Source organism: Chiloscyllium plagiosum, unplaced genomic scaffold (assembly GCF_037043375.1).
Source record: "Chiloscyllium plagiosum isolate Xiang-an unplaced genomic scaffold, Cpla_swu_hap1 HiC_scaffold_42, whole genome shotgun sequence".
NCBI lineage: Eukaryota > Metazoa > Chordata > Chondrichthyes > Orectolobiformes > Hemiscylliidae > Chiloscyllium > Chiloscyllium plagiosum.
In genome coordinates, this window is record NW_028270180.1 from 73,350,500 (window position 1) to 73,378,069 (window position 27,570).

The window sequence follows — 27,570 nt, forward strand, 5'->3', positions numbered from 1 at the left end:
AGTGACCCTGGGACTTGTGTATGTAAGGTCTAAGATCATTCTTATCAGTTTTGAGGTCATCTTTGAAAAGAAAGCTGGATTGAGTATTTATTAATCTGACAGATGAGATGTACTTCAGACAAGAATTTCAGAGGAAGCAGCAATAGACATGTTGATTGCATCGTGGATTGTCACTTTATTTTCCGACACATTCCCGAAAGTCATTTAGCCAATCAGGACAAGGCAAAGGTTATAAATATTATCCAACAGTTTAAGAAAGGATGAATTTGGAGAATGGTGACCTACAGACCAGTTATCTTGTCATCCGCAGTCAGGTATCTGTTGGACTCGATTACAAAGAACATGCTACTAGATATTTAGAAGGTAATAACATAACTGGGGAGTGTGAGAATGTACCGATGAAAGGAAAACCAGAAGTGGCAAACATATTTTTGGAATGGTTTGAAGATGGTTCTTGTGGACATAGGCAATGATGAACCATTGGATAACGTATCGTTGGATATTCCTGAGCTTTTTCTAAAGAACTCACACTGTAAGTTCATAAGAAAAGTTAAACCGAGAGGTATTGGGAAGAACATATGCAAATGGGAAAGTAAAAATTCAGTTTACATTCATGTCAATGTAATTGGAAGATAGAGGATGTCGTTCACCAGTTGCGTCGAGCGTTGGTGAGACTAAACTTAGAGTATTGTGTACCGTTCGGAGTCCCGATCTCAAAAAGAATATATTGACTACACAGGAACTGCAAAAGGTATTATCCAGATTAATCCGTTAAATGGCAAGATTGTCTGATGGGGAACCTCAGCCTGTGATCTCGAGTTTCAAAACATGAGAGTTGATTGTCGTACATCTTAGAAACATCGAAAGGACTGAATAACAGAGGGACATGGAGAAGTACAAGTCGGCGGGATAAGGGAGAATCCCACGATATTCTACACGGACAAGTCAAACAGAATAATCAGCAAACAGTTAGTGTCCATTAGAAACCAAAGGGGCAATCTGTGTGTCAAGCTGGAGAACATTGATGGATTGTTACATGAGACCTTCACATCTATTTTACTTGGGAGAAGGAGGAGGCAGGTACAGAATTCAAGAAGATGGACTGGGAAGCTCTTGAACAGATTGATGTAAAATACGAGATTGGATTTGAGGTTTGTTCTGTACAAATTTGGACCAATCTCCATGTCTGAATGAGTTGTATCACAGGCGGCTGTTGGAGTCAAGGGAGGAAAGACCCTGACTGAATATTTTAATTAGAATCTGACCAGAGGGGAGGTGTCAGAGAACTGGAGATCCGCTAATACGATTCCACTTCACAGTCAGGGTGGGAGACATAGACCAGGGAAGTTTAGACGAGCGAGTATTAGATCACTTATAAGGAAACTACTGGAGAAAATAGGGAAGGAGAAAATCGAACTCCAATCAGAGTTGCAACGTTTGGTCAGGGATAATCATCATGACTTTATCAGGAGGAAGTCACATCCAATTGATTTGATTGAATTAGTTTGAGGAGGTCGATTCTTTAGTTTTGTAGGTAGGCCTTTGACAAATTTCCACCAGGGAAACTGAAAAATAAAGTAAAATCTCCCAATATGATGGATAACTTGGCAAGTTACAACGAAAATTGTCTTAGTAGCAGGAGACAGAGGATGGTGGGAGAAGGCTGTTTGTGTGACTGGAGACCAGTGTTCCCTGGTGTACCACAGAGATCAGTGTTGTGTCCCTTATTGTTTGTGTTATTTATAACAAAATATAGATCTGAATGTGGGGGGGGCGGGGGCTAGGTGGAGAGTGGGGAAGGTGTGATATGTAAGTGTATGTTTGACATAAAGATTGGCTGGGTGGTTCGCAGTGAGGAGGAAGGTCTTACGTTACAGGAAGATGCAGATGGAATGGTCAGATGGGCACATCAAAGGCAGATGGAATGTAACCCTGATAAATATGAGGTGTTGCACTTTGGGAGATGGAACCAGGCAGGGGAGGACTCAATGAATGGCAGCACACTGGGAAGCTCAGATTGTGCTTCTCCACACATCCCTGAATGTGACTGGACAGGTGAATGCTTAAAAATGTGTTGCTGGAAAAGCGCAACAGGTCAGGCAGCATCAAAGAAACAGGAAAATCGATGTTTCGGGCAGATTCCTGAAGAAGGCTTTTGCCCAAAACGTTGATTCTGCTGCTCCTTTGATGCTGCCTGAACTGCTGCGCTTTTCCAGCAACACATTTTTTTAGCTCTGATCTCCAGCATCTGCATTCCTCACTTTCTCCTGGACAGGTTAATGGGCTAGTTCAGAATTGGACCTTGTGTGTAGCGTCTCCTAATCAGGGTGTAGATTATAAGAGCAATACAGGGCTTTGGTTCGGCCAAAATGGAGTACTGTATGTGGTTCCGGGAACCACATTCCAGGAAGGATGTGAAAGTACTGGAGAGGGTGCAGTGGTGATACACCAGGATGTTCCGTGGGATGGAGCATATCAGCTATGGAGAGAGGCTGGATAAGCTCGGGTTGTTTACTTTGGAGCAGAGAAGGCTGAGGGGTCAGTGATTCAGAAGGATAAGATTATAAGCGACACAGACAGGGTGGATAGGCAACAGCTGTTCCTTTTAGTGAGAGGGTCAAGAACAAAGGAGAACACTGTTAAAGTGAAGAGTTTGAGGTTCAGAGAGGATTTAAACATTTTTTCACCTCGAGGTGTGGGGTTCTGTGATTCCTTCCTGAGAGGGGAATGATCACCTCACAATCGGTAAAAAGTACTTGGACGAGCAATTGGAAGTGTAATAACATTCCAGGCTATGGGCCTGGTGTAGGAAAGTGGGACTAATATAGATCGTGCTGTATTTCTGTTGGCACAGAGACTATGCCCATGTGAGTGTATGGTGTGGAAGGTCAATTATTGAACAGTTTAAGGCAGGAATTGATGGATTTCTGAAGAGTTATATTCATAAGGGTTATCAGAGTGAACTGTATTAGCCTGTTAAATTATGTCAATGTGAGAAATATGAGAAAACAAGTGCAGTTTCCTTACAGTTTGAAACCAGAGAATGGAGAATGGGGAACAGGGAAATGGCAGAACTATGAAGCCACTACTTCAGTTCTGTCTTCACAAAACTTTCTAACAATACAAGGAAAACCGAGTGTGGTGTGGGAAAATGGTAGAGTACATGGAACAAGAAACATAGTAAGTAAATGGTTTAGCAGAAATTATTGTGGCTGAAAGTAATGGTCATAGAGAACGCTAACATAGATTTATGAAATGGGAATTATGTTTGAGAAACAGACTGGGAGACAAATGAAAGAGAAGCAATGGATGTAAAACATGTTGATTTTTAGAAAAATGTTGGTAGTGCTCCAAGCCCAATTTGCAAAAGCAAATCTGAGTGGATTGGGGCTAATATATGGACATGTTTCTAGAATGGGACAGCTGGCAGGAAACAGTGAATCGAAATAAACAGACTCAACAAGTAATAGCCTGACATTGTCAGAAAGGTATGATTCTGTGAGTATGACTATGTCCCAGACTCCCCATTACCTTCCCCAGATATCTCCTGTCTCATCAGCAGGGCGCACACAGCAGAAATGGCAGTACAGTTGGATACAGTTGGAAGGGAATTGCTCTTGGAGTCCTCAACAGTGAGTCTGTATCCCATGAAGTCTCATGGCATCGGTTTGTACATGGGAAAGGAAACCTCCTGCTGATTTCCATGTACCAGTCTCTCTCAACTGATGAATCAGTACTCCTCCATGCTGACCAACACTTGGAGGAAGCACTGAGGGTAGCACGTACGCAAGATGTACTCTGGGTGGGGGATTTCAATGTTCACCACCAACAGTATCTCAGCTACAGCATTACTGATCGAGCTAGCCGGTTCCTATAGGATATAACTGGCTGCAGGTGGTGAAGGAACAAACAAGAGGAAAATACATACTTGACCACAGCCTTACTAATCTGCCAGTTACAGAAGTATCAGTCCATGACAGTATCGGTAAGAGTGACCACCGCATAGTCATTGTGGAGACAAAGTCACACCTGCACATTGAGAATAACCTCCATCATTTGGGTGGTACTATCACGGTGCTAAATAGGACAGACTTCGAACAGATCTAGCAGCTCAAATCTGGGTGTCCATAAGGTGCTGTGGGTCATCATTAGCAGTGGAATTGTACTCCCGCATAACCTCATGGCCTGGCATATCCACCTCGCAACAATTACCATAAATTCAGAGGATCAAGCTTGGTTCAATGGAGTGTGCAGGATGGCTGGAGCAGCACCAGGCATACCTGACAATGAGGTGTAAGCCTGGTGAAGCCACCAACCAGGGCAACTTGTGCGCCAAACAGTATAAGCAGGAAGTGATAGACAGAGCTAAGTGATCCCACAAGCAACGGTTCAGATCTAAGCTCTGCAGTCCTTCCACATCTAGTCGAGAAATGTTGGGGATAATTAAACAACTCACTGGAGGAAGAGATTCCACAAATGACCCCTTCCTCCATGATGGAAGAGCCCAGCACTTCAGTGTATAAGATAAGGCTGGTCCATTCACAACAATCTTCAGTCAGAAGTGCTGAGTGGATGATCCATCTCAGCCCCCTCCAGTGATCCCCAGCGATTCAGTTACCAGGCATCAACCAATTTGATTCAGTCCACGCGATATCCAGAAACAGTTGGAGATACTGGATACTCCATAGGGTCCATAATCTGACAACATTCTGGCAATAGTACTGAAAACTTGTGCTCCATAACTTGCCACTCCCCTAGCCAAACTGTTTCAATACAGTTACAACAATGGCTTTTCCTGATTATGTGGAAAATTACCCCAAGTATCTCCTGTATATAAAAAGCAGAACAACTCCAATCTGGCCAATTACCACCCCATAAGTCTACTCTCGATCATCAGTAAAGTGGTGGAAGGTCTCGGTGCTTTTAAGCAACACTTGCTCAGCAATAACCTGCTCAATGAAGCCCAGTTTGGGCTCCACCAGGGCCACTCAGCTCCTGACCTCATTACCTTGGTTCAAACATGGACAAAAGAGCTGAATTCTAGAGGTAGGGTGAGAGTGACAGCCCTTTAAAACGAGGCTGCCTTCTACCAAGTGTGGTATCAGGGGCCTTACCAAAACTGGAATCAATGGGTATCAGAGGCAAACTCCCCGCTGGTTAGATTCATACCTGACACGGAGGAAGATGGTCATGGTTGATGAAGATCAGTCAACTCAGCTCCAAGTCTGTAGGAGTCCCTCGAGCAGTGGCCGAAAACTTCTTCAGGGCTGCTTCATCAATGACCTTCCCTCCATTTTAAGGTCAGAAGTGGGGATGTTCGCCAATGATTGTACAACGTTCTGAAACATTTGTGGCTCCTCAGATACTGAAGCAGTCCATGTTCAAATATGACAAGATCTGGACAGTATCCAGGCTGACAAATGGCAAGTAATATTCAGGCCACACAAATGCTAGACCATGATCATCACCAATAAAATACAATCTAACCTGCCCCTTGGTATTCAAAGGTGTTACTATCAGTGAATCCCCCAGTATCAAAGTCCTGGTGGGTATTCATTGCTCAGAAACCCACTGGTCTCGCCACATAAACACAGTAACTATAAGAACAGGTCCGAAGCTAGGAATACTGCGGCGAGTAACTCACATCCTGACTTCCAAACATCTGTCCATCATCTACAATTCATAAGTCAGAAGTGTGATAGAAGACTCCTAATTTGCCTGGATGAGTGCAGATCCAACAACACTCAAGAAGCTTTATACCATCCAGGACAAAGCAACCAGTCTGAATGTCCCTTCATCCACAATGCTCCACCATCAACGCTCAGCAGCAGCAGCAGTGTTTTACTATCTATATGCTGCAATGAAATGATTCACCAACGATCCTCAGAGACCACCTTCCCAATCACGACTACGTCTATCTAGAAGGACAAGGGCTGCAGATGTATGGAAAAACCATCATCTTCAGGTTCCCCTCCAAACCATTCACCATCCTGACTTGGAAATATATCACCGCTCCTTCACAGTCGCTGGGTCAGAATCCTGGGATTCCCTTCCTAAAGGCATTGGAGGTCAACCACAGCAGGTGGACTGCAGCGTTCAACAAGGCAGCTCACCATCACCTTCTCAAGGGCAACTAGGGTCAGGTAATAAATGCTGGCCCAGCCAATGACACCCAGATTCACGAAATAAATAAATAGAAATGAACAGAGAAAGGTTGCTGAGGTGTCGCAGGGATCGGTGCTTGGCGCCCAGCTGTTCACAATAACCATTAAACATTTTGTTGCTGGAATCAGATACAATATATCCCAGCCTGCTGACAACACTAACGGATGTGGGATTGTGAGTGGGTGAGGAGGATGTAAAACAGCACCAAGAAGACTAAGACAAGTGGAGTGAATGGGTAAATACGTGACAGATGGAGAACAATGTGGGTAGAGGTGACGGTGTGTCCTTTGGTGGAAACAATAAATTGGCAGCCTGCCATTTGAAAAGGATTGGTGGAAACATGTTGATTTACAAAGGGACGTATGCTCCTTTTTGTTGTTTCCTTCTGCATGAACCTCTGAGGTCCCTGCAGCGCAGTGAGTTCTCTAACCAGAAGTCAAGACTGGGCATGGCATTGGCACGCTGACCAGTTTACATGGACCCACCAATTGGGTAGCTGCAACATTGAAAAAAGATCTGGATCTCCTTGTATACCAGTCACTGAAAGCAATATTGCAGAAACAGAAAGCAGCGAGGAAGATAAAAGGTGTGTTGATATTCATTTCAGGGGGATGTGAGTCCAGGAGAAAGGGGTCTTACTGCAGCTGTACAGGGACTTGGAGAGATCCCATCTCGAACATTGTGCAGTATTGTGTGCATGCTTAGTCTCCTTACCTAATAAAGGACAAACCTGACATTGAGAGAGAGCAGTGAAGGATGACTAGACTGGTCTCTAGTATGACAGGCTTGTTTTGGAAGCAGAATTTGGGGTGATTGGGCCAGTATTCCACGTGGTTTAGGAAAATGAATGGAGATCTGAGTGAAATATACAAAACGCTGAAGGGTGAGACAGATTGAAAGCAGGAATGATAATTCCCCTGGCTGGGACGTCTAAAACAAGGAGCCACAGTATTCGGTACAGACAGGCCATTCCCCATTGAGATGAGAATAAATGCCTGTACTCACTGACTGGTGAATATGGGGAATTCTCTCGCACCTGGAAACCAAGACACCGATTATAAATAAGGATTGAGAGACAGTAAAGGGATGGTGGGAGAGCAGGCGTACAGTGTGGAAATGAAGGGCCAACCATCATTACATTGAGTTGGGTAGCAAACTCCATGGACCAATCATACTACTTCACCGCCTATTTTATAGCTTCCCAAGGTTACTCCCATTAACGGATATGTATATCGTGTGGGATAGTGCATTGAGGAGATTTTTTCCATGAACTAGAATGGGGGAGGCTCAAAGTGTTGCATGACCGACTCCTTTCCCGCTGTTTCTGTGCAGTCTGTGGGAAAGCTCTGTAAATGCAGTCACAAGCTCTCAGATGTTAGGAAGGGGGTCTCTGCAGGGTCGACAGGACTGTGTTCCCATTCCCTTCTCCGACACTTGTGCTGAGGCTGGATGTTCTGTCCGGTTTCATCCTTTCAGACCTCGGAGTAGTTTGATACAAGATCCCACTGTCATACATTACAACAGGAAGGAAAACCAAAGGAAAAAGCCAAAGGAGTTGATGCTCGGAAGACACGGCTAAAGCATTTCTAGTGGTTGGAATGCACAAGGACGTGGTTAATTTTTGTTGTACATGTCATACATTCCAAATAGTAGGTAGGTCACAGTCGGTAATAAAACCAGCTCCTTTGTTGGCAATTCCTGTATTCGAAGAACCTTTCAGGTGGGTTATGATTAGTTGTGTAGCTCCCATTTCTGAAATAAAAGTGGAAACCAATATCTGCTGATCATAGTGGATGTGTCTACCCGATTTCCAGGGATAATTTCATTATGGGGTGTTAAGGCAAAAAAGGGGGGGTGGAGGAGTTGGTAGCTTTCTTTACTCACCGTGGGCTTCGCAGTGTGATTCAGTCAGACCAAGGGTCTCATTTTACCGCTCAACTGTTTAAGTACGTCATGGATAGCTTTGGCATACAGCAGTTTAAATCATGTGCACTGGATCCCGAATCCCAGGGAGCCTTGGAAAGTTGGCATCAGATGCTGAAGACGATATTAACGGCGTACTGTCAGAATTACCCGAATGACCGGAATAAAGGCGTCTCATTATATTGTTTACCATTAGAGATGACCCAAATAAATCTACTCGCTTTACTTCCTTTGAGTTAATATTCGTATATGAAATGAGAGGTCCTTTGAAATTAATTAACTATAAACTGACAGGACAGAAATCGAAGATTTCACACTTGGATTATGTATCTGAGGTGAGAGAGAAATTAGATGGAGAATGGGAGTTAGCTTAACAGCACCTGAAGAGAACACAGCGTGGAATGAAGCAGGTGGCAGATAAAAAAAAAAACTGAAACTTTGACGATTTCCCGAGGGGATGACGTGTTAGTGTTGCCACCAGTGGTAGGAAATCCCTTCAAAGCCAGGTTTAGTGGACCCATTCAAATTTAAAAAAGTATTGAGTCAGTTCAACTATCTGGTAAAGATACGGAGATGACAAAAAAAGTTAGAGTCTGTCATGTGAATGAATAATGCTCCAGCCACATTTAAGACTCAGGAACAGAGTTGGCTAGTTAAGACCACTGGGTAAACAGCGAGGGAGGCCTTGGGTTTATTTTAATGCACCTTGAATGGGTGCGGCCAGCTCTCACAGATTAGGATCTCTGGGTTTTGGTTTCTCAGTAACATCAGAAACTATTGGGGTCTCCACAAATTTGGAAGCTTCAGTGATTGTCTCTTGGCTGCTACTCTCTCTGAATGTTCTCTTGCTGCTGTTTTTAATTCCTGGATTGGAGAAATATTTGTGACATTCTGTGTCTGAATATTCCTTTTTGCCAAGGGCTGTGTTTATGGGATTTTCCTATATTGGAACAGTTCATTAGTAATCACTCCACAATCTATTATTCTGTTAACTTCTCCAATAGAATTACGTTATTCTAAATTCCTCTTTCTTTGGTTTCATTTTTATCTTCCGTGTTTAAATAAATGGTGTTTGCTTCACACCGAGTGGTTTGACCAGTCACATTGCATCTGGAACAGACAGTTTACATTTCCTTTAAAATACAAATCATTAGAGTCAAGGCTACAGCATTCAAATATTTTTGAGGGGCTCTGGTGAGGTGACCCAGGACTGAGATGGTGAACATCCTTTTTGCCAGGTGTGTCTCCAAACACTGGACAGTTTAGTCTGATTCCCATTAAGTCCAGTTTTGTTAAGCTCCTTGATGTCAACAAAAGCCAACCACTGCCTTGATATCAGGGCCCGTCATTATTACCTGAACCCTTGAGCCAACCTCTTTTGTCCATATCAATAGGCCATGGTATAGGAACAACACGTGTTTTCTTCAATCAAATGATATTGAATGTCAGGGTTTCTCTTCTCAAGAATGTTAGGGAGCAAGATGACTGTAAGTATTTGAAGAAGAGGTAGATGGATATTGACCTGACAGAGAGTTGAGGGCGATGAAGAATTGGTTATGAAAGAGGGTTTGAGACCAAGAGCAGATCAGGTATGATCTTAGTGAAGGGCATGGCAGGCTTGGGGAGTGAATGACCTGTCCCTGTTTCTGATGTTCTCACATCTGTTATTGGAGAGTTAGTGGGTGTTATTTTCATAAATGTGCAATTACTGAATATTGCAGTCAGGGAGACCAGATGATTTTGTGAGCCATCTCTGGTGAGTATATGGGCTGTATTCAGAGTCAACCTGCGTCTACAGCATGACCAACAAATGAAGCACAAGTTACAGAGAGGGCAAGCTCTGTGAAGAGAGATGAGGGGCCTCTTTCCTGGATTTTCCAATTACATTTCCCAAATCACTTCAAAGCGTGTGTGACAGTCTTGAGAGGCTGAATGGTCTCCTCTGTTTCTGTGCAGAGTAAGGAGTAAGTGGCCTCCAACTGTCCCTGTCTAGCAGGTATGAGGGGCTAAATGGAACACAGGAACATGGGACTGAGGAGCAGGAGTGGGTCATTAGATACTTTGACCCTTCTCCATCAGGAACTACGATTGTGGCTGATCAGGTTGTGGACTCAGCCCTACTTTCCTGTCTGGATCCCAATATCCGTGACTTACTTCCCTGTCAAATATTTAGTAATGCAGCTTTCAATCAATGTGAACATAGAGGCACGATAAACTTCCAGTGAAGAGAATTCCCACTTGAAAGGTCATTTTAGAATTTTTCGTAATCCTTCTTACAGAATCAGAGCGTCATGCGCAACGGAAACAGACCCGTTATTCCAACCTGTTCACTCCGATCAGATATCAAATCTGATCTCGTCCCATTTGCCAGCATTTGGCCAATATCCCTCTTCTTTCAGATACTTTTTAAATGTGCGATTGTAACCGCCTTCAGCACTTCCTCTGACAGCACTTTCTGTACACACACCATTCTCTGTGTGAAACATTTATCTTCAGGTCCCTTCTAAATCAATTCCCCCTCGCCTTCAACCTATGCCTCTGAATCTGGTCTCCCCTACACTGGGGAGCAGAACGTGGCTGTTCAGAATATCCATTCCCCTGATGATTTTATAAACATCAATAATGTCACCCTTCAGCCTCTGACACTCCAGGGAGAATCATCTCAACCTAATCAACCTCTCCCTGGGACATCTACGTAAATCTTTTCTGCAGACAACCGCGTTGTATGCAGTTTTCTTAAAATGGCCTTCCCAACATGGTGTAGAGATGCAACATGCCACCACAAACTCTATACTCAATGCTCTGACTGATTAAGGCAAATGTGCCAAATATGTTCAGCACCACACTGTCTACCTGCGACGCCACTTTCAAGGAACAATGTACCTGCAGTCCTCGGTCCCTTTGTTCCATAACACTCCCCAGGATCTTGCCATTAAGTGTATAATTTCTTCCTAAAATGCAAAACCTTATATTTATCTAAATAAACTTCATCTGTCACTCCTTGCCCCTTTGTCCCATCTAATTGTGGTCTCGTTGTACTCTGAGGTAATCTACGACACCACATTTCTGATGTCATCTGTAAACTTACTAACTATGGCTCTGATATCCACAACTAAGTTCTTTACATAAATGATGAAATGCAGTGTACTAAGCACTGATTCTTGCAGCACACTGCTGCTCACAAGCCTCCAGTCTGAAAAATATCCTTCTTCATTCACGCCAATTGTGACCAGCTTCTTCTGTGTCCCATGTGACCGAACCTTTATTCTGCCTACCAATTGGAATGTTATGAACACCTTGCTGAAGTCCATATAGACAATGTGTACCAAATTGCCTTCATTAATCTTTTTTACCTCTTCATAAAACTCAACCAAATTAATGAGACATGATTTCCCATGCAGAAAGACACGTTCACTTCCCCGATCAGCCCTTGCCTTCCCAAATGTATGTAAATGCTATCCCTCAGAATCACCTCTAACAACTTACCCACCACTGACATCAGGCTCACCCGTCTATAGTTCCCCGACTTTTTCGGGTCACTGTTTCCTTTTCTCGTCCCACTCCTCCACTGCTCATAACAATTGTTAAATATAACCAGGTCGGTGATGTGGCCGATTATATCGGTCTCAGACTGGGTCAGGGTCAGTTTTAGGAACAAGTCAGGCTAGTTTCTTTAATCAGCTGAAATAGCACGTTTATGATCCAGAGCAATGTTACTCAAACTATGATGGAAAGATGAGTGGCAAACTGTTTGAGTACTGCAAATATATAATCAATACTTCCCTGTTTAAAATGCTGAGACACACACACACGCACAATCTCTGCAATTTGAAGTTGAAAGAACTTTGTCCAAATATTAGTGTACCTTATGACAAAAGGAAAAATTGAGAGATTGTCCAAAATATGATTCGGCTTCTGAAGATATTCTACTCACACCAGCTGCTAGCAATGGGATTTCATCCTGGGACAGTTGGATTTGGCTGAATTCCCTTTGCATTAGGCAGTGAGAAGATCCCAATGAATTCTGGTCAGTAATCACCCAAAGGGTAGCACAGTAGCTCAGTGGTTAGCACTGCTACCTCACAGCACTAGGAAACGGGGGTTCTATTCCAGCCTCGGGCGACTATCTGTGTGGGGTTTGTACATTCTCCCTTTGACTGTGTGAGCTTCCCTTCACCCATATACATCCATCCATCAAATTCCCTCATTAATCACTCCATCCGGGATTTTCTCATTTCAGTTCAGTGTTTCAGCGATGGAGCAGCCTGTCGCGATGGTAAGAGACTGAGGGTAGCGCTGGGTTGTCCATCCTTATCCCACAGGGGGGTTTACAGGGAAACATTTCAATGTTTCTCACAACTCAGGGGCCAGTGAGAAAAGGCACCATCACACTGACTGTATCGATCACTTCCATTTGTAACCAATAAAAATGTTGATTAAAGCGTGCCGAGCAGCAGAGTGACTGATGTTGTTGGGTGTCTTTGTGTTGGAGAATCTGAGCTGGAGAGAGACAGACTCAGCCCCAAGTCCTGGTCCTCAGGGAAGGGGAGGGCACCGCGCCCTGAGCTCAGGAGCTGGGTTTAACTCCGTCTGTCCCTCCCCCACTCCAACCTGGCCTCCCCATTTCCTCTCCCCGAAACTTCCTCCTCAATTCTCTCCCTCTCTTTCTCTTTCTGCACACTGTGTCTCTCTCACCTCCTCTCCCTTTCACTCTCTCTGGTCCCCTCTCAGACACCCCCCCCAACCCCGGATTTTCCACCTGCCTCCACTATTCTTTCTGCCGCACTCTCCCCCTCTCTCTCTCACACCCCCAACATGAGTTTATCCACCTGCCTCCATTCTTCTCTCTCCCCCTCACCCTCACTCTCTCTCTCTCCTGCCGTCTCTCTCTCCCTCCCGCAATGTCGTCTCTACCCCATTTTCCCCACCTCCCACTTCCGCTATCTCTCGATCATCTCACCCCCACCCCCACACGCAGCCTCACCATCAACCCCTCAGAGGGAGAGGGAAGGACTAGGGAGACAGAGTGTGTCAGAGAGAGAGGAAATTCAGGACAGGAGGGAGCGAGATTGAGTCAGAGAGAAACGGAGGGAGGTGGGGAGAGAGAGAGAGACCAAGGTAGGGGGATCGAGAGTGGGAGAAGATGGAGAGAGCGAAGGAGCAGGGAGAGACAGAGGTAGAGAGAGAGAGGAAAGGGAGAGATAAGGTGAGGGAGGGGGAGAGAGAAATAGGGGAGGACATAATGAGAGAGGGGTCAGAGAGACGGGGACAGAGAGAGGGGGACAGAGAGAGGGGACAGAGAGAGGGGGACAGAGAAAGGGGGGACAGAGAAAGGGGGGAGATAGAGAGGTTCTGAGAGAAGGAGACAGAGAGATAAGGGAAAGAGAGAGGGGCACAGAGAGTGGGGGAGATAGAGAGGGTCAGAGAGAGAGAGGGTCAGAGAGAGAGGGGACAGAGAGAGAGGGACAGAAAGATGGCGACAGAGAGCGAGGGAGACAGAGAGAGGGGGGACAGAGAGAGAGAGGGGTACAGAGAGAGGGGGCAGAAAGTGGGCGACAGAGAGAGGGGGACAGAGAGAGGGCGACAGAGAGAGGGGGACAGAGAGAGGGAGACAGAGAGAGGGGGACAGAGAGAGTGGGAGACAGAAAGAGAGGGGGACAGAGAGAGGGAAGATAGAGTGTGGCGAAGATAGAGAGGGACAGAGAGAGAGGGGAACAGAGAGAGAGGGGGACAGAGAAGGGGGAGAGACAGAGGGGGTCAGAGAGAGGGGGACAGAGAGAGGGGAACATAGAGGGGGACAGAGAGAGGGGGACAGAGAGTGGGGGGATGGAGAGAGGGGGACAGAGAGGGGCAGAGAGCGGGAGAGAGATAGAGGGGACAAAGAAAGGGGGACAGAGAGAGGAATTCAGAGAGAGGGGAAGAGCGTCGGGTGATGGAGAGGGTGGGAGACAGAGAGAGAGGGGGACAGAGAGGGGGGCAGAGAGAGAGGGAGAGATAGAGGGGACAGAGAGAGGAGGCAGAGAGAGGGGCAGAGAGAGAAGGGGACAGAAGGAGTAGGCAGAGAGATGGGGCAGAGAGAGAAGGGGACAGAGAGAGGGGGACAGTGAGAGGGGGGCAGAGAGAGAGGGGGACAGAGTGAGAGGGGGACAGAGAGAGGGGGGGCAGAGAGAGAGGGGGACAGAGAGAGAGAGGGAGAGATTGAGGGTACAGAGAAAGTGGGCGACAGAGAGAGGGGGACAGAGAGAGGGCGACAGAGAGAGGGGGACAGAGAGAGGGAGACAGAGAGAGGGGGACAGAGAGAGTGGGAGACAGAAAGAGAGGGGGACAGAGAGAGGGAAGATAGAGTGTGGCGAAGATAGAGAGGGACAGAGAGAGAGGAGACAGAGAGAGGGGGCAGAGAGAGGGGGCAGAGAGAGAAGGGGACAGAGAGAGGGTGACAGAGAGAGGGTGACAGAGAGAGAGGGGGACAGAGATCGAGGGGGACAGAGATAGAGGGGGACAGAGAGAAGGGTGACAGAGAGTATGGTGACAGAGAGAGAGGGGGACAGTGAGGGGGTACAGAGAGAGACAGAAAGTGAGAAAGAAACAGAGAGAGAGAGACAGAGAGAGAAAGAAAGAGAGAGAGAGAGGCACATACGGAGGGATGAGATGGTGGGTAGAGAGCGACAGAGCGAGAGTGGGCGAGAGAGAGACAATGTGCAGGGAGAGTGAATGAGCAGGAAGAGTTAGAGTGAGGGGGAGAGAGAGGGGCGCGAGAGAGGTGGGCGAGAGAGAGGGGGATGAGAGAGAGGTGGGCGAGAGAGAGGGGGGCGGGAGAGAGGGGGGCGAGAGAGAGGGGGACGAGAGAGAGAGAGACAGAGAGTGTCTTTGTGTTGGAGAAGCTGAGCTGGAGAGAGACAGACTCAGCCCCAAGTCCTGGTGCTCAGGGAAGGGGAGGGCAACGCTGCAAATCCACAATTCAGTGGCTGAGCTATTTCAGGTTTTGTATTATACAGTACATAGAATACACCATATACATTGTTGTATAGAGCTATTCGTCTATGCATAAATATTGGAGCTGATCTGTTTACATGTAAATATTACTGTGCATCGAACTATCTCAGTTTATTTAGAAATCTTTTTTGTTTGGGAACTTTACGTTTATAAATACAAATATTGTTGTGGATGGGACGTGTTCATGTTTATATTGAAATCCTGTTTTGTTTTGGAGATGTTCATGCTTTTTCAGAAATATTGTTGTGGATTGGAATTGATATGAATTATATCCCAGACCACAACAACTTGCTGTATCAAAACATCTGCCCCCTTGATACCTTTTGCTCAATTCGATGGGCCCTGATAACATCAGCGACAGCACATTTGCCTTGTGTGTCAGACAGAGTAGTTACATTTCACTGAAACCCTTCCTTAATCTCATTAAGAAGTGATTAATCAAAGAAACGACATGTTTTTACATTTCAACCAAATAAAATAAAATTTTCTACAAAGTTAGAAAGATAGAATAATCTGGAGCGTATATGTCCATCCCTGTTTCCCTTCAGTGTTGTTTGGATTTGTTTGGACTGGGAACAGGGACTGCAGTTTCGAAATAACTGAATGAACAACAGAAAAGAATATTTTTTTAAAATTTCACTGGAATTTCAGTGAAGCTTCTGAAGTCTGCTCTGTCCCCACCAGATGGCAGTCTATTGTAAACTCCCCATGGGGCAGTCAGGCAGACTCACGGCAATGTGCTCTTTCCCCACTAGAGGGCAGTCTATTGTAAACGCCCCATGGGGCAGTCAGGCAGACTCACGGCAATGTGCTCTGTCCCCACCAGAGGGCAGACTATTGTAAACTCCCCATGGGGCAGTCAGGCAGACTCACGGCAATGTGCTCTGTCCCCACTACAGGGCAGAATATTGGCATCAGAAGCTGAAGACAATATTAACAGCGTACTGTCAGAATTACCCAAATGATTGGAATAAAGGCGTCTCATTATATTGTTTGCCATTGGAGATGCCCCAAATAAATCTGCTCACTTTACATTCTTTGAGTTAATATTCATATATGAAGTGAGAGGTCCTTTGAAATTAATTAAATTTAAATGGACAGGACCGAAGTCGGAGATCTCACACTTGGATGATGTATCTGAGGTAAGGGAGAAATTAGATGGAGTAGGGGAGTTAGCTAAACAACACCTGAAGAGGGCACAGCATGGAATGAAGCAGGTGACAGATAAAAACGCTGAAACTTTGACGATTTCCCGTGGGGATGACATATTAGTATTGCCAGCAGTGGTAGGAAATCCCTTCAAAGCCAGGTTTAGTGGCCCCTTTCAAATTAAAAAAAATGTTGAGTCAGTTAAGTTATCTGGTAAAGGTACTGGATATGACAAAAAATGCTAGAGAATGTCATGTGAATGAATAATGCTCCAGATACATTGAAGACTGAGGAACAGAGTTGTGGCCAGCTGAATAAATTGTGCAGTTTATCTGTATGATGTAGTGATCTTTAGCAAGTGATTGAAAGCTCACATGTTACAGTTGACAGAGCGTGTTGAATGATTGCAAGAAGCAAACTTGGTAATAAACTTAAAGAAAACAGAATTCGCGAAGGCAGAGGTGACGTTCTTAGGACATTACATTGGACATGGAAGGTTGACCCCACGGAACACAAAGACGAAGGGCTTTGAGGAATTTCCACGACCATCCTCGAAGAAAGAGGTGCTTCGAATTTTGGAACTGAGTGGATTCTATCGGAAGTTTGTTGCAAACTTCAGCAGCGTATTGGCACCACTGATGGATTTATTAAAGAAGAACACAGAATTGTGGTGGACAGAACAATGCCAGGAGGCATCCGTTAATTTTAAAGCCGGATTAATCATCGCACCAGTTTTAGCTGCACCAAGCTGCACCAAATATTTTGAAAAATTTGAAAATTGTATTTGATGCTAGGGGTATAGGTGTCGGAGAAGTATTGATACAGCAAGATGATGTTGGAATTGAATGGCCAATTAGCTACGTTTCGAAAAAAACAATATCCACTAGAAATAAAATACAAAATCTCCCTTACTGTAAAATAATGATTAAGTTTCGCACGGGACTGACAATATTTTGATGTTTGGATTAGTGGTGCTGGAAGAGCACAGCAATTCAGGCAGTCCGAGGATTTTGCCTGTCCTTGGATGCTGCCTGAATTGCTGTGCTAATCCAGAATCTGGTTTCCAGAAATGAAACCATTTTTTCATTCTGCTGGTTCATGATTTTTTTTTCTGAAGCGGGGAGGTCTTATGAAGCCGAAAGCATGTCCGGTCACTTTCAGACAGAACGGGTTTTGCTGAATAGAAAGTACAGCCACAGATGCCTGCTAAAGGTTCCACATGTCACCATTAGCTGGGAAATGGATACCTGAGTTTTGGTTTCTGTTTTGACAACAATTCAAATAAAACCAAAGAGTTTAAATAACTCTCAGGATACCAGAAGCCAACGGAATTTGAATATTATTGTTTGGACACCTGGAAAGCAATCAAATTATGAGAATTATTGTATCATGGGGAGTATATAAACCCAGCATTTTGAACACTAGAGGGAGAGCCACTGCCATCCAACAGCAGTGTAACTGCTGTAGAGCAGGAGTGTTAACTGGCCATCTCAAACACTTTCTATCAAATATACATGTCCATTTAAAAGCTACTTGCAATATTTAAAAAAAACATGATCCAGGGAGATCAGCAGTTGGAAGAGTGAACACAGCGGGGAAGATAGATTCTGTGTGGTCTTGAGATTGTAATGTTTAATATGTGGGTTGTTGGAACAGCATATTTTTACAGAGTTGGAGTCAGATATTAAGTTGCTAAGAAAAGAGGGGCGTGTATTTGAGAATAGTTGTTGTTTAGTATTCACTATTAAAGATAAGAAATTAACTTGTTATTTTTTGTTTAAATAGTGGAATCTAGGAGATCTGTGTTGCTCATATTTTAAAAGATTACGAGCTTTTCTGGGTGTTTGGCTTTAATTAACAGAGGGGTTCAACTCTACTTTGTAAATGTCCACCCACGCTCACCCCATTTCCCTGCAGTTGGCCCATATGCTTCCAGTCCTTTCCTATCCACATATTTATCCAAATGCTTTTGAAATATTGTTAATGTACCCCCTCAGAGCCATCTGCTGGCAGCTCAACCACGTACCATCTCTGGGTAAAGAAGTTACCCCCAGATTCCCTTTCATTCCTTCCACTTTAACCTTAAACTGATCCCATCCAGTCCTCGATTCTCTACACCTTGGAAGAAGACTGAGAGCATTGACCCTATTCATATCCCTCGTGATCTTATATAGTTCTATTAGGACACCCTACACGCTAAGGAAAATGACCTAGCTCGTCCAACATCTCCCTATAACTCAAACCATCGGGTCCTGGCAACGTCTTTGTGAATTTCTTCTGCACTCTTTCTAGTTTAATAACATCCGCCTGATAACAAAGGTGACAAAACTGAACACAATACTTCAAGTGCGGCCTCACCAAAGTCCTGTGTAACTGCAACATAAATTCCCAACTTCTATACTCAATGTCCTGCCTGATGAAGGCCAATGTGCCAAAAGCCTTCTTCACTGCCCTCTCTATATGCGACTCGACTCTGGGAGAACAGTGCACCTGAACACCAAGGTCTCTCTGCCCACTACACCCCTTAAGGCCCTCTCATTCACCGTGAAACTCCTACCTTGATTTGATTTTCCATAATGCAAGACCTCACACTTCTATATTCAATTCCATTTGCAATTTCTCGGCCCACTTCCCCACCTGATTACGGTCCTGCTGCAATTTCTGATAAACTTCCTCACTGAACATGCTCCCACTCACTTTAATGTCATCTGCAAACTTACTAATCATATCTTGGACATTCTCAACCAAGTCATAGATAACAAACAGCAATGGACCCAACCTCCAGTCTGACAAGCATCCTCCCACTAAACCCTCTGCTTCCTATCAACAAGCCAACTGTGTATCCAATTGGTCAGTCCTCCCAGCATTACATGTGATGTAACCTTCCTGAACAGCCTACCATGTGGAAACTTATCAAAGGTCTTACTGAAATCCACAGAGACTATGGCTGCTGCTCTGCCTTCGTCAACTTTTTTGGTCACTTCATCAAAGAACTCTAACAAATTTGGGAACCATGATCTCCCACTCACAAGTCTATGCTGACTGCTCCGAATCAAACACTGTGTAAGTAATGGGTGCAGTCAATGGTATGCTGCGCTTCATTGTAAGATGATTCGAGTATATAAGTAAAGCCATCTTCCTGCTGTTGTAAAGCCTTGCTGAGAGAGCATTAGGAGCACTCTGTACAGATTTGATCTCCTTTGTTAGGAATTATCTCCTTACCACAGATACGGGTGATGGTAACATGAGGATAGAGTGAAGAAGCTGAGTGTTTAATCAGTAGAGCTGTGAGAGACGAAGAAATGGTGATGTTGAAACGCGAGGAGTGGCAGCGATCACTTATTTCCAAAAGAGACATTGATAGGGTGAGAAATTCCATACTTTACCTAGGATTGATTGGTTTGATTTATTGTCACGTGTACCTCAGTACAGGGATACACTTTATTTATGAGCAGTGGAGGCAGGTCATAGTAAGGATGAACTGGCAGATCATAGGGTGGAAATAGGCTTGGACAGAATAAGGCGTTCAGGTTACACTGAACAGGACGTGCACTAGACAAGATCAACATGAGTAATACCATCATTATTTGAACTTAGAGAGTCCATTAATTAGTCTAACGTGACTTTCCTAATAGTTTATATGTCTTAATTAACTCTCCCCACGTTATTGTGCAGTCGGTGTGTGAGCCCGTACTGAACGCCATGTTGCTCACAATCCCTAACAGCAGCCACAATACATTCCATCTGAAACAGGTAGCCATTCCCACCAGCATCCGCCCTACATAGAAACACCAGGCTGTCTTCTCGGAGATGAAAGATGCCTTCTTGAGACTTCACACAAGACATATGGCTTCCCCCCTCACCACTAGAAAACCACGTTAAGTGTGTATCATGAGCGACGGCGCCACGAGGAACAACGTGGAGGAATCTGTCTGTGCAGCCTCTGCTCCACGTGGTCATCATACTAGAGCATCATTAGGAGATAGTGAGGACTGTGGGTGCTGTAGATCAGAGTAGACAGTGGATGGCTGGAAAAGCACAGCAGGAGAGTCGACGTTTTGGGCATAAGCCATTCATCAGGATCAGCATCAATTATCTCATTCTGTCCCCGTGTAAGTGCATTGAGGTGGGAATGGCCTCCTGCTGTTCCTGTGTAAGTGACTCAAGGGATTGAATGGCTTCTTCATCGTCTGTTTGGACAGGGCCAAGAGCCTGATTGGGTTACCCCTGGTTCCTGTTTGACAGCTCGATGTGCTGACAAGTGTGATGATGTTGCAGCTTTAAGAGGTTATTTTGTCCTGGTTTCTTTTAAGAGAGAGATTGAATGATCGTTACCAAGCTGGCTAGTTAAGACCACTTGAGTAAACAGCTAGGGAAGCCTTGTGTTTATTTTAATAAAGACTGAATGGGTGTGGCCAGCTCTCACAGATTAGGATCTCTGGGTTTTGCTTTCTCAGTAATAACAGAAACTATTGGGGTCTCCATAGAGTTGGAAGCTTCAGTGGATGTCTCCTGGCTGCTACACTCTCTTAATTTTCTCTTGCTGCTGTTTTTAATTCCTGGATTGGAGAAATGTTTGTGACATTCTGTGTCTGAATATTCCTTTTTGCCAAGGGCTGTGGTTATGCGATTTTCCTGTATTGGAACAGTTCGTTAGTAATAGCTCCACGATCTTTTCTTCTGTTAACGTGGCCAATAGAATTAAGTTATTCTAAATTTCCCTTTCCTTGGTTTCATTTTATCTTCCGTGTTTAAATAAATGGTGTTTTGCTTCACAACGAGTAGTTTGACCAGTCACATTGCATCTGGAACAGACAGTTTACATTTCATTTAAAATATGAAAATATTAGAGTCTAGGTGACCGCCCTCAAATATTTTTGAGGGGCTCTGGCGTGTTCCATCACACTAGACTCCTTCTCTTCCTGAGTTATATGCTGGAGGCACTGAATGGGCTGTCCCTGTTCTTCTCCAATACTGTCAATGGTCTGAATGACTTCCTCATATTCCTGTGAAACCAGAGTGAGCTGCTGAATGAACTCTTGTTTTACTGTGGAAATGTGCAGTGTCAGGCAGTGCTGTTACATGAATGTTACAGACACTTTACCGGAACAAACCTGAGTGGTGTCTGGGTCTTGCTGCACATGGACAGAGACCAGTTCAGGAGCTGACGAGGGACAAAACGCTCTGAACATTGTGGAATATTCAGTGACCATCCCCACATTCTGATCTTATGGTGGGGAGGGTTGTGGCGGGGAGACATTGATGAAGAAGCTGAAGATGTTTGTGAAGAGGAAGCAACCCTGAGGATCTCCCACAGAGCTGACCACATGACTGAGATGATGAACATCTTCCTTTGTGCCATGTTTGACCCCACACACTGGAGAGTTTACTCTGATTCCCATTAAGTCCAGTTTTGTTAAGTTCCTTGATGCTTCAGAAGTTAACCACTGCCTTGATATCAGGGCCAGTCATTTTTGTCTGAACCCTTGTGTCAGCCTCTTTTGTTCATATCAAGAAGCCATGATATAGGAGCAGCGAGTGCTTTCTTCAAACAGGTGGTATTGAATGTCAGGATGTCTGTTCTCAACACTGTTCGGGGAGCTAGATGACTGAAAGTGTTTCAAGACAAGGTCGATGGATATTGACCTGCCAGAGAATTGAGGGCTATGAAGAATTGGGAATGAAAGAGGATTTGAGACCAAGAGCAGATCAGCCATGATCTTAGGGAAGGGCAAGGCAGGCTTGGGGAGTGAACGACCTCCCCTGTTTCTGATGTACTCACATTCTGTTATTGGAAAGTTAGTGGGTGTTATTTTCATGAATGTGCAATTACTGAATATTGCAGCCAGGGAGACCAGAGGATTTTGTGAGTCATCTGTGGGTGAGGTAAGTTGTCTGTATTCTCAGTGAATTTGGGTCTACAACATGACCAACAAATGAAGCACAAGTTGCAGAGAGGGAAAATTTTGTGAAGCGAGATGAGGGGCCTCTTTCATACCCAGCCTGGGTTTTCCAATTACATTTCCCAAATCATCTCAAAGCGTGTGGGACTGTCTTGAAGGGCTGAATGGTCTCCTCTGTTTCTGTGCATCAGGTTATAGATGTAAGTAGCCTCCAACCGCTCCAGTCTAGCAGGTATGAGGGGCTGAATGGAACACAGAAACATGGGACTGAGGAGCAGGAGTGGGCCATTAGATACTTTGAGCCATCTCCACCAGGCACTAAGATTGTGGCTGATCAGGTTGTGGTCTCAGCTCCACTTTCCTGTCTGTGTCCCATTATCCGTGACTCACTTCCCTGTCAAATATTTAACTAACGCAGTTTTCAGTCCATGTGAACATCGAGGCACAATAAAAACTTCTAGTGAAGAGATTTCCCACTTGAAAGGTCCTTTAAGAATTTTTCGTCATTCTTCTTATAGAATCCTGCAGAGAGTCCTGCAGAACGGAAACAGACCCGTTAGTCCATCTGTTCACTCCGGTCAGATATCAAATCTGATTTAGTCCCATTTGCCAGCATTTGGCCAATATTCCTCCTGTGGTTGTACCCAACTTGACCACTTCCTCTGACAGCAATTTCTGTACACACACCACTCTCTGTGTGAAACATTTATCTTCAGGTCCTTTCTAAATCATTCGCCCTCTCGCCTTCAACCTATGCTCTCTTGTTCTGGACTCCCCCATACTGGGATCAGAACGTGGCTATTCAGAATATCCATTCCCCTGATGATTTTATACACCTCTATAATGTCACCCCTCAGCCTCTTACATTCCAGGGGGAAACACCTCAACCTAATCAACCTCTCCCCGAAGCTCAAACCTCCAGTCCTGGGTCATCTGTATAAATCTTTTCTGCAGACAACCGAGTTGTACACAGTATTCTTAAAGTGGCCTCACCAACATCCTGGGAGAATTGGATTTGGCTGAATTCCCTTTGCTTTAGACAGTGAGGAGATTCCAGTGAATTCTGGTTAGGGATCACCCAAAGGGTAGCACAGTAGTTAGCACTGCTACCTCACAGCACCAGGGAATTGGCTTTGATTCCAGCCTTGGGTGACTGTCTATGTGGAGTTTGCACATTCGCCCCTTGTCTATGTGAGCTTCTAATGGGTGATCCAGTTTCCTACCACAGCTCAAACTGTGTATGTTCGGTGGATTGGTCACGCTAAATTATCTGTAGTGTTCAGGGATATCTAGATTACGTACATTCATCAGAGGTAAATATAGGGAAATGGATTGGGAAGGTGGATACGGACTTGTTGGCCGGAAAGGCCTGTTTCCACACTGCAGGGATTCCATTAAAATAAGAATGGTAACGATGACTTTAGAGGTTTGTTTTTAGCTCGCACACATTGCTGTGATGAGGAACAATGAAGGAGAGAGAGTGCAAGAGGCCATTCCTTCTCAGGCAGATTACATTTTCTCCCACTCTGAGTTGAATCACACAGGAATATCATCCTCTCCCAAACTGTACCATGTGAGGTACATTGTACATTGTCCAAACTATGTCCACATCACATTCCCTGTTCCATGTAGGTGCACCATTGCTGCTGTCATACACAGAGCCATACGCTTAGCAGAAAATGGTCTCGGTCAATTTGAAATATGTTTACATGTCCCTGCGTCATTAAAAAAATAAAATGTTTAATTTATTCAGAATACCTGTGTTAAAATGAACGCATTTTTAAAGAAATGCAGAAATTGCTGGAAAAGATCACCAGGTCTCTCAGTTCCCAGATGCTGTATTTGTACCAGCCTCCACCACTCCCTCTGGCAGCTCATTCCATACACACACCACCCTTTGTGTGAAATGGTGCCCTTTAGGCCTCATCAAAACCTTTCCCCTCTCACTTTCAAACAATGCCCTCTCGTATTGGACGCCCCTAACCGGGGGAAAACCCCTGACTACTCACCCTGTCCAGGACCGTTCCGATTTTATAAACCTTTACTGCTGCGAAATGTGACTCCAATCAATACGAATAACTGTACTTTCAGTCATCCTGGGCCTAAATTCTGAAATGCAATACTGACACCTCTTCCTTCTCCATCAAGTCACAATTCTAAATCCATTTTAATCAGTTTGTTCAGATGTATCCTGAGACACTTCTGTGGGATTTGTACCTGGACCTTTGTGCCCGGAGGTAGGGACACTAGCATCACTCGGCAATTCCTATAAAGCTGTAACATTATTCTCCTGTGTGTTTGTTCATCAGCCTGTTCTAACATGCTGTGACATACCTCTGCAACAGGCAGGACTTGAATCCAGTCCTTCTAGTCCAGAGCTTGGAGCACTACCACATAATTTCAGGAATTGGAATCAAATCCAGAGATCTGGCTCAGAGGCAGGGACACTACCCAGCACATTACCATACCCAGATTTTGAGTCATATTTTAGAGCCCACTTTCAGCTCGGTGTGGATTTATTATAATCAGGTTACCATTACTGAATTACATAAAACAATTTGTATTATTAATCAAATGCAAGATATTTGTCTCAACTGTAGGATGTTGAGTGTATGTGCAGTGCCATCGAAATGAACTATGACCATCTTTAATCGCTATTATCTGTAGTCTGCAATATTAGGGAAAGAAATCCTGCAGACACACTCTGCCCAATGAAGGGTATCAAATAGATTTTTATTACTGAACAGCAGAGACGAAGGAAGAGTTTAATTTCTGGTCCCAAAACACCGATCACTCTTAACCAACTCTAACGTGCGACTGCCTTCTTCCTAAAACAATGAAATGATACCAGGCCGGTTATTACTGTCCAGCCTCTCCTCCTCACTGACTGTGTCTTCAATCTGTCCCACCCCCACCCCCCCCCCCCCCACCCCCTCATATCCACACAAGGCAACCCAAGCTCGGGGTCTTTGTGAAAATCAAGGCCGGAGTGTGCAGGCCTCCTGGAGAGGGATGGGCATTTTAAAATTGAAGGGGAGGGTGAGGTGGCAATAATATCACTCACTGGGCTGAGGGGTGGCAGATGGAGTTTAGTTTGGATTAATGCGAGGTATTGGATTTGGTAAATCAAACAAGAGCAGGACCTATACAATTAAAAGCAGGGCCTTTGGCAGTGTTGGAGAACAGAGACCTAGCTGTCAGGTATAATTCTTTAAAATTTGCATCTCATATAGATAGTGTGGTTAAGAAGGTGTTTAACACACTTGTCTTCATTGGTCAGACCTTTGAGTATCAGAATTGGGATGTCATGTTGTGGTTGTACAGGACATTGGTGAGACCTCTTCTGGAGCCTGGTCATCCTGCCCGCTCATTCCATAGGCACACCACCCTCTGGGTGAAAAAGCTGCCCCTTAGGTCACTTTTAAATGTTTCCCCTCTCACCTTAAACCTATGTCCTCTAGTTTTGGTCTCCCCTACCCTTCGAAAACACCTTGACTATTCACTTTGATATTATTGACCTTGATATAATTAAGCTGGAGAGGGTTGAGAACAGATTAACTTGGATGTTTCTGAGAATGGAGGAAGTGAGCTATAAGTAGAGGCTGGTAGGCTGGGACTTTTTTCACTGCAGAGTATGAGATTAAGGGGCAACTTTACAGAGGTTTATAAAATCATGAGGGGTACAGATAAGCTGAAAGGCTGATGTCTTTTCCCTCAAGGTGGGGATTCAAAACTGAGGGATATTTTAAGGTGCGAGGAAAAAGATTTACAAAAGTCATTAGAGGTAATTACTTTAGACAGAATCTGGCTTGGGTGTGGAATGAACTTCCAGAGGAATTGGTGAAAGCAGGGACAGTTACAACGTTTAAAGGACATTTAGATCAGTACATGGATAAGACATCAGTTTGGATGGTGCTGTGAGCAGCTGCCGTCTCCCTCCCCCTCTCTGAATGAATCCCTGTTGGTTTTCACCCACTGCCAATCCCTGTGCAGTGGCGTGTGGAGGCCAGCAGAGGGTGACATTGCATCGCTTTAAGCACCACAGAGACTGCCAGACCTGGCCCACACAGACACACACAGATACACACACGGGATGGTTCGGGCACTGCGTGTAGCTCATCTGGTAACTTAAATGAAGCATAAAGAAATGCTCAATTCGCCTCGTAAACTGTTAAAATATGAGTGTCAGATCTACCAAATCCCACTGTTTAAATAAAAACATCAATTTATTTTTTAACTCTGAAAGTGAACATTTTACCCCCCTTTCTCTTAACTGCTTATTACCCAACTCCAGCTCTACAGCAATATACTGTTTGTGGGTCTGCCATCCTGTCATATCTCAGGTGCTTGTAAGCTCTCAGTTCAGAACAGAATTCACCCTCGCTTAAAGGTACAGTACACGCTTTCAACTTCATCACATTATTCCCTGATGAATATCGATAAGTGGAACCTATCCGGATTTCTCTTGCTCTGTGGTTTGTCAATATTTCATTTGCTCCGTCTGGTGTGTGTCAGGACTTTTGTTGCTCCATTGACACCATGTCATTATTCGACTTTGTCCATAGGAATATATCAGTATTTCACTTGCTCACATTCGTGTATGTGGGGCAGGATTTCAGTTGTTTCATGGGGACTGTGACACTGTAACAATCTCAATGTTTGTAGATGGCACCGAACCTGGAAGAACTCTGAAGTCTATGGAGGACAGTGTGGAACTGTAACAGGAAAATCACACGTTGATGTAGTGTTCAGGTGTAAGGCAGATGGGGATTAATGCAGAGCAGTTTGAGGTGATACACTTTGGTAGGAAAGACAATGAAAGACAGTTCAAAACAGGCTCTGACATTATAAAGGGGGTGCGGGAACAGAGAGTCCTGGGTGTATATGAGCACAGATTGTTGAAGATGTCAGGACAAGTGGGGAGAGCAGTAACTATCACAGAATAGTTTCAGTATCTGAGTTGTTTACAGGGGGAGGTGTAGGAGGGAGTCTCCATGCTCCCTTCCTGGGAGGTGGTGGTGATGGTCATGGTGAGGTGTCCGGAAGGAGTCAGTCCACAGTGTTGTATCCATGCAGTGTTATTAATGTGGTGGGGGGGGGGGGGGGGGTAAAGTGGAGGGAGAGAGAGAGAGAGAAAGAGACAGACAGAGACACAGAAAGACAGAGACACAGAGAGAGAGAAGGTGCTGCATGCGGCAGTGAGAGTGGTGGACCATGAGCCTTGTTCGGGGGTCGGTGCTATAACAGATACACAGTGAGTGTGAGGGAGCAGAGACAATACCATGACCCTTATCCTGACAGAGCAGGGAAGGTTATTGAAGCTTGTCCTTATTGCTGAACATTTCTTCAGACTGCAGATACTGCACTGAGCTGGGTGGTGAGCTCAGACCATGCTCAGTGGGTCTGGTGGTGTGGCTCACTCTGGGAAGAGAATGGT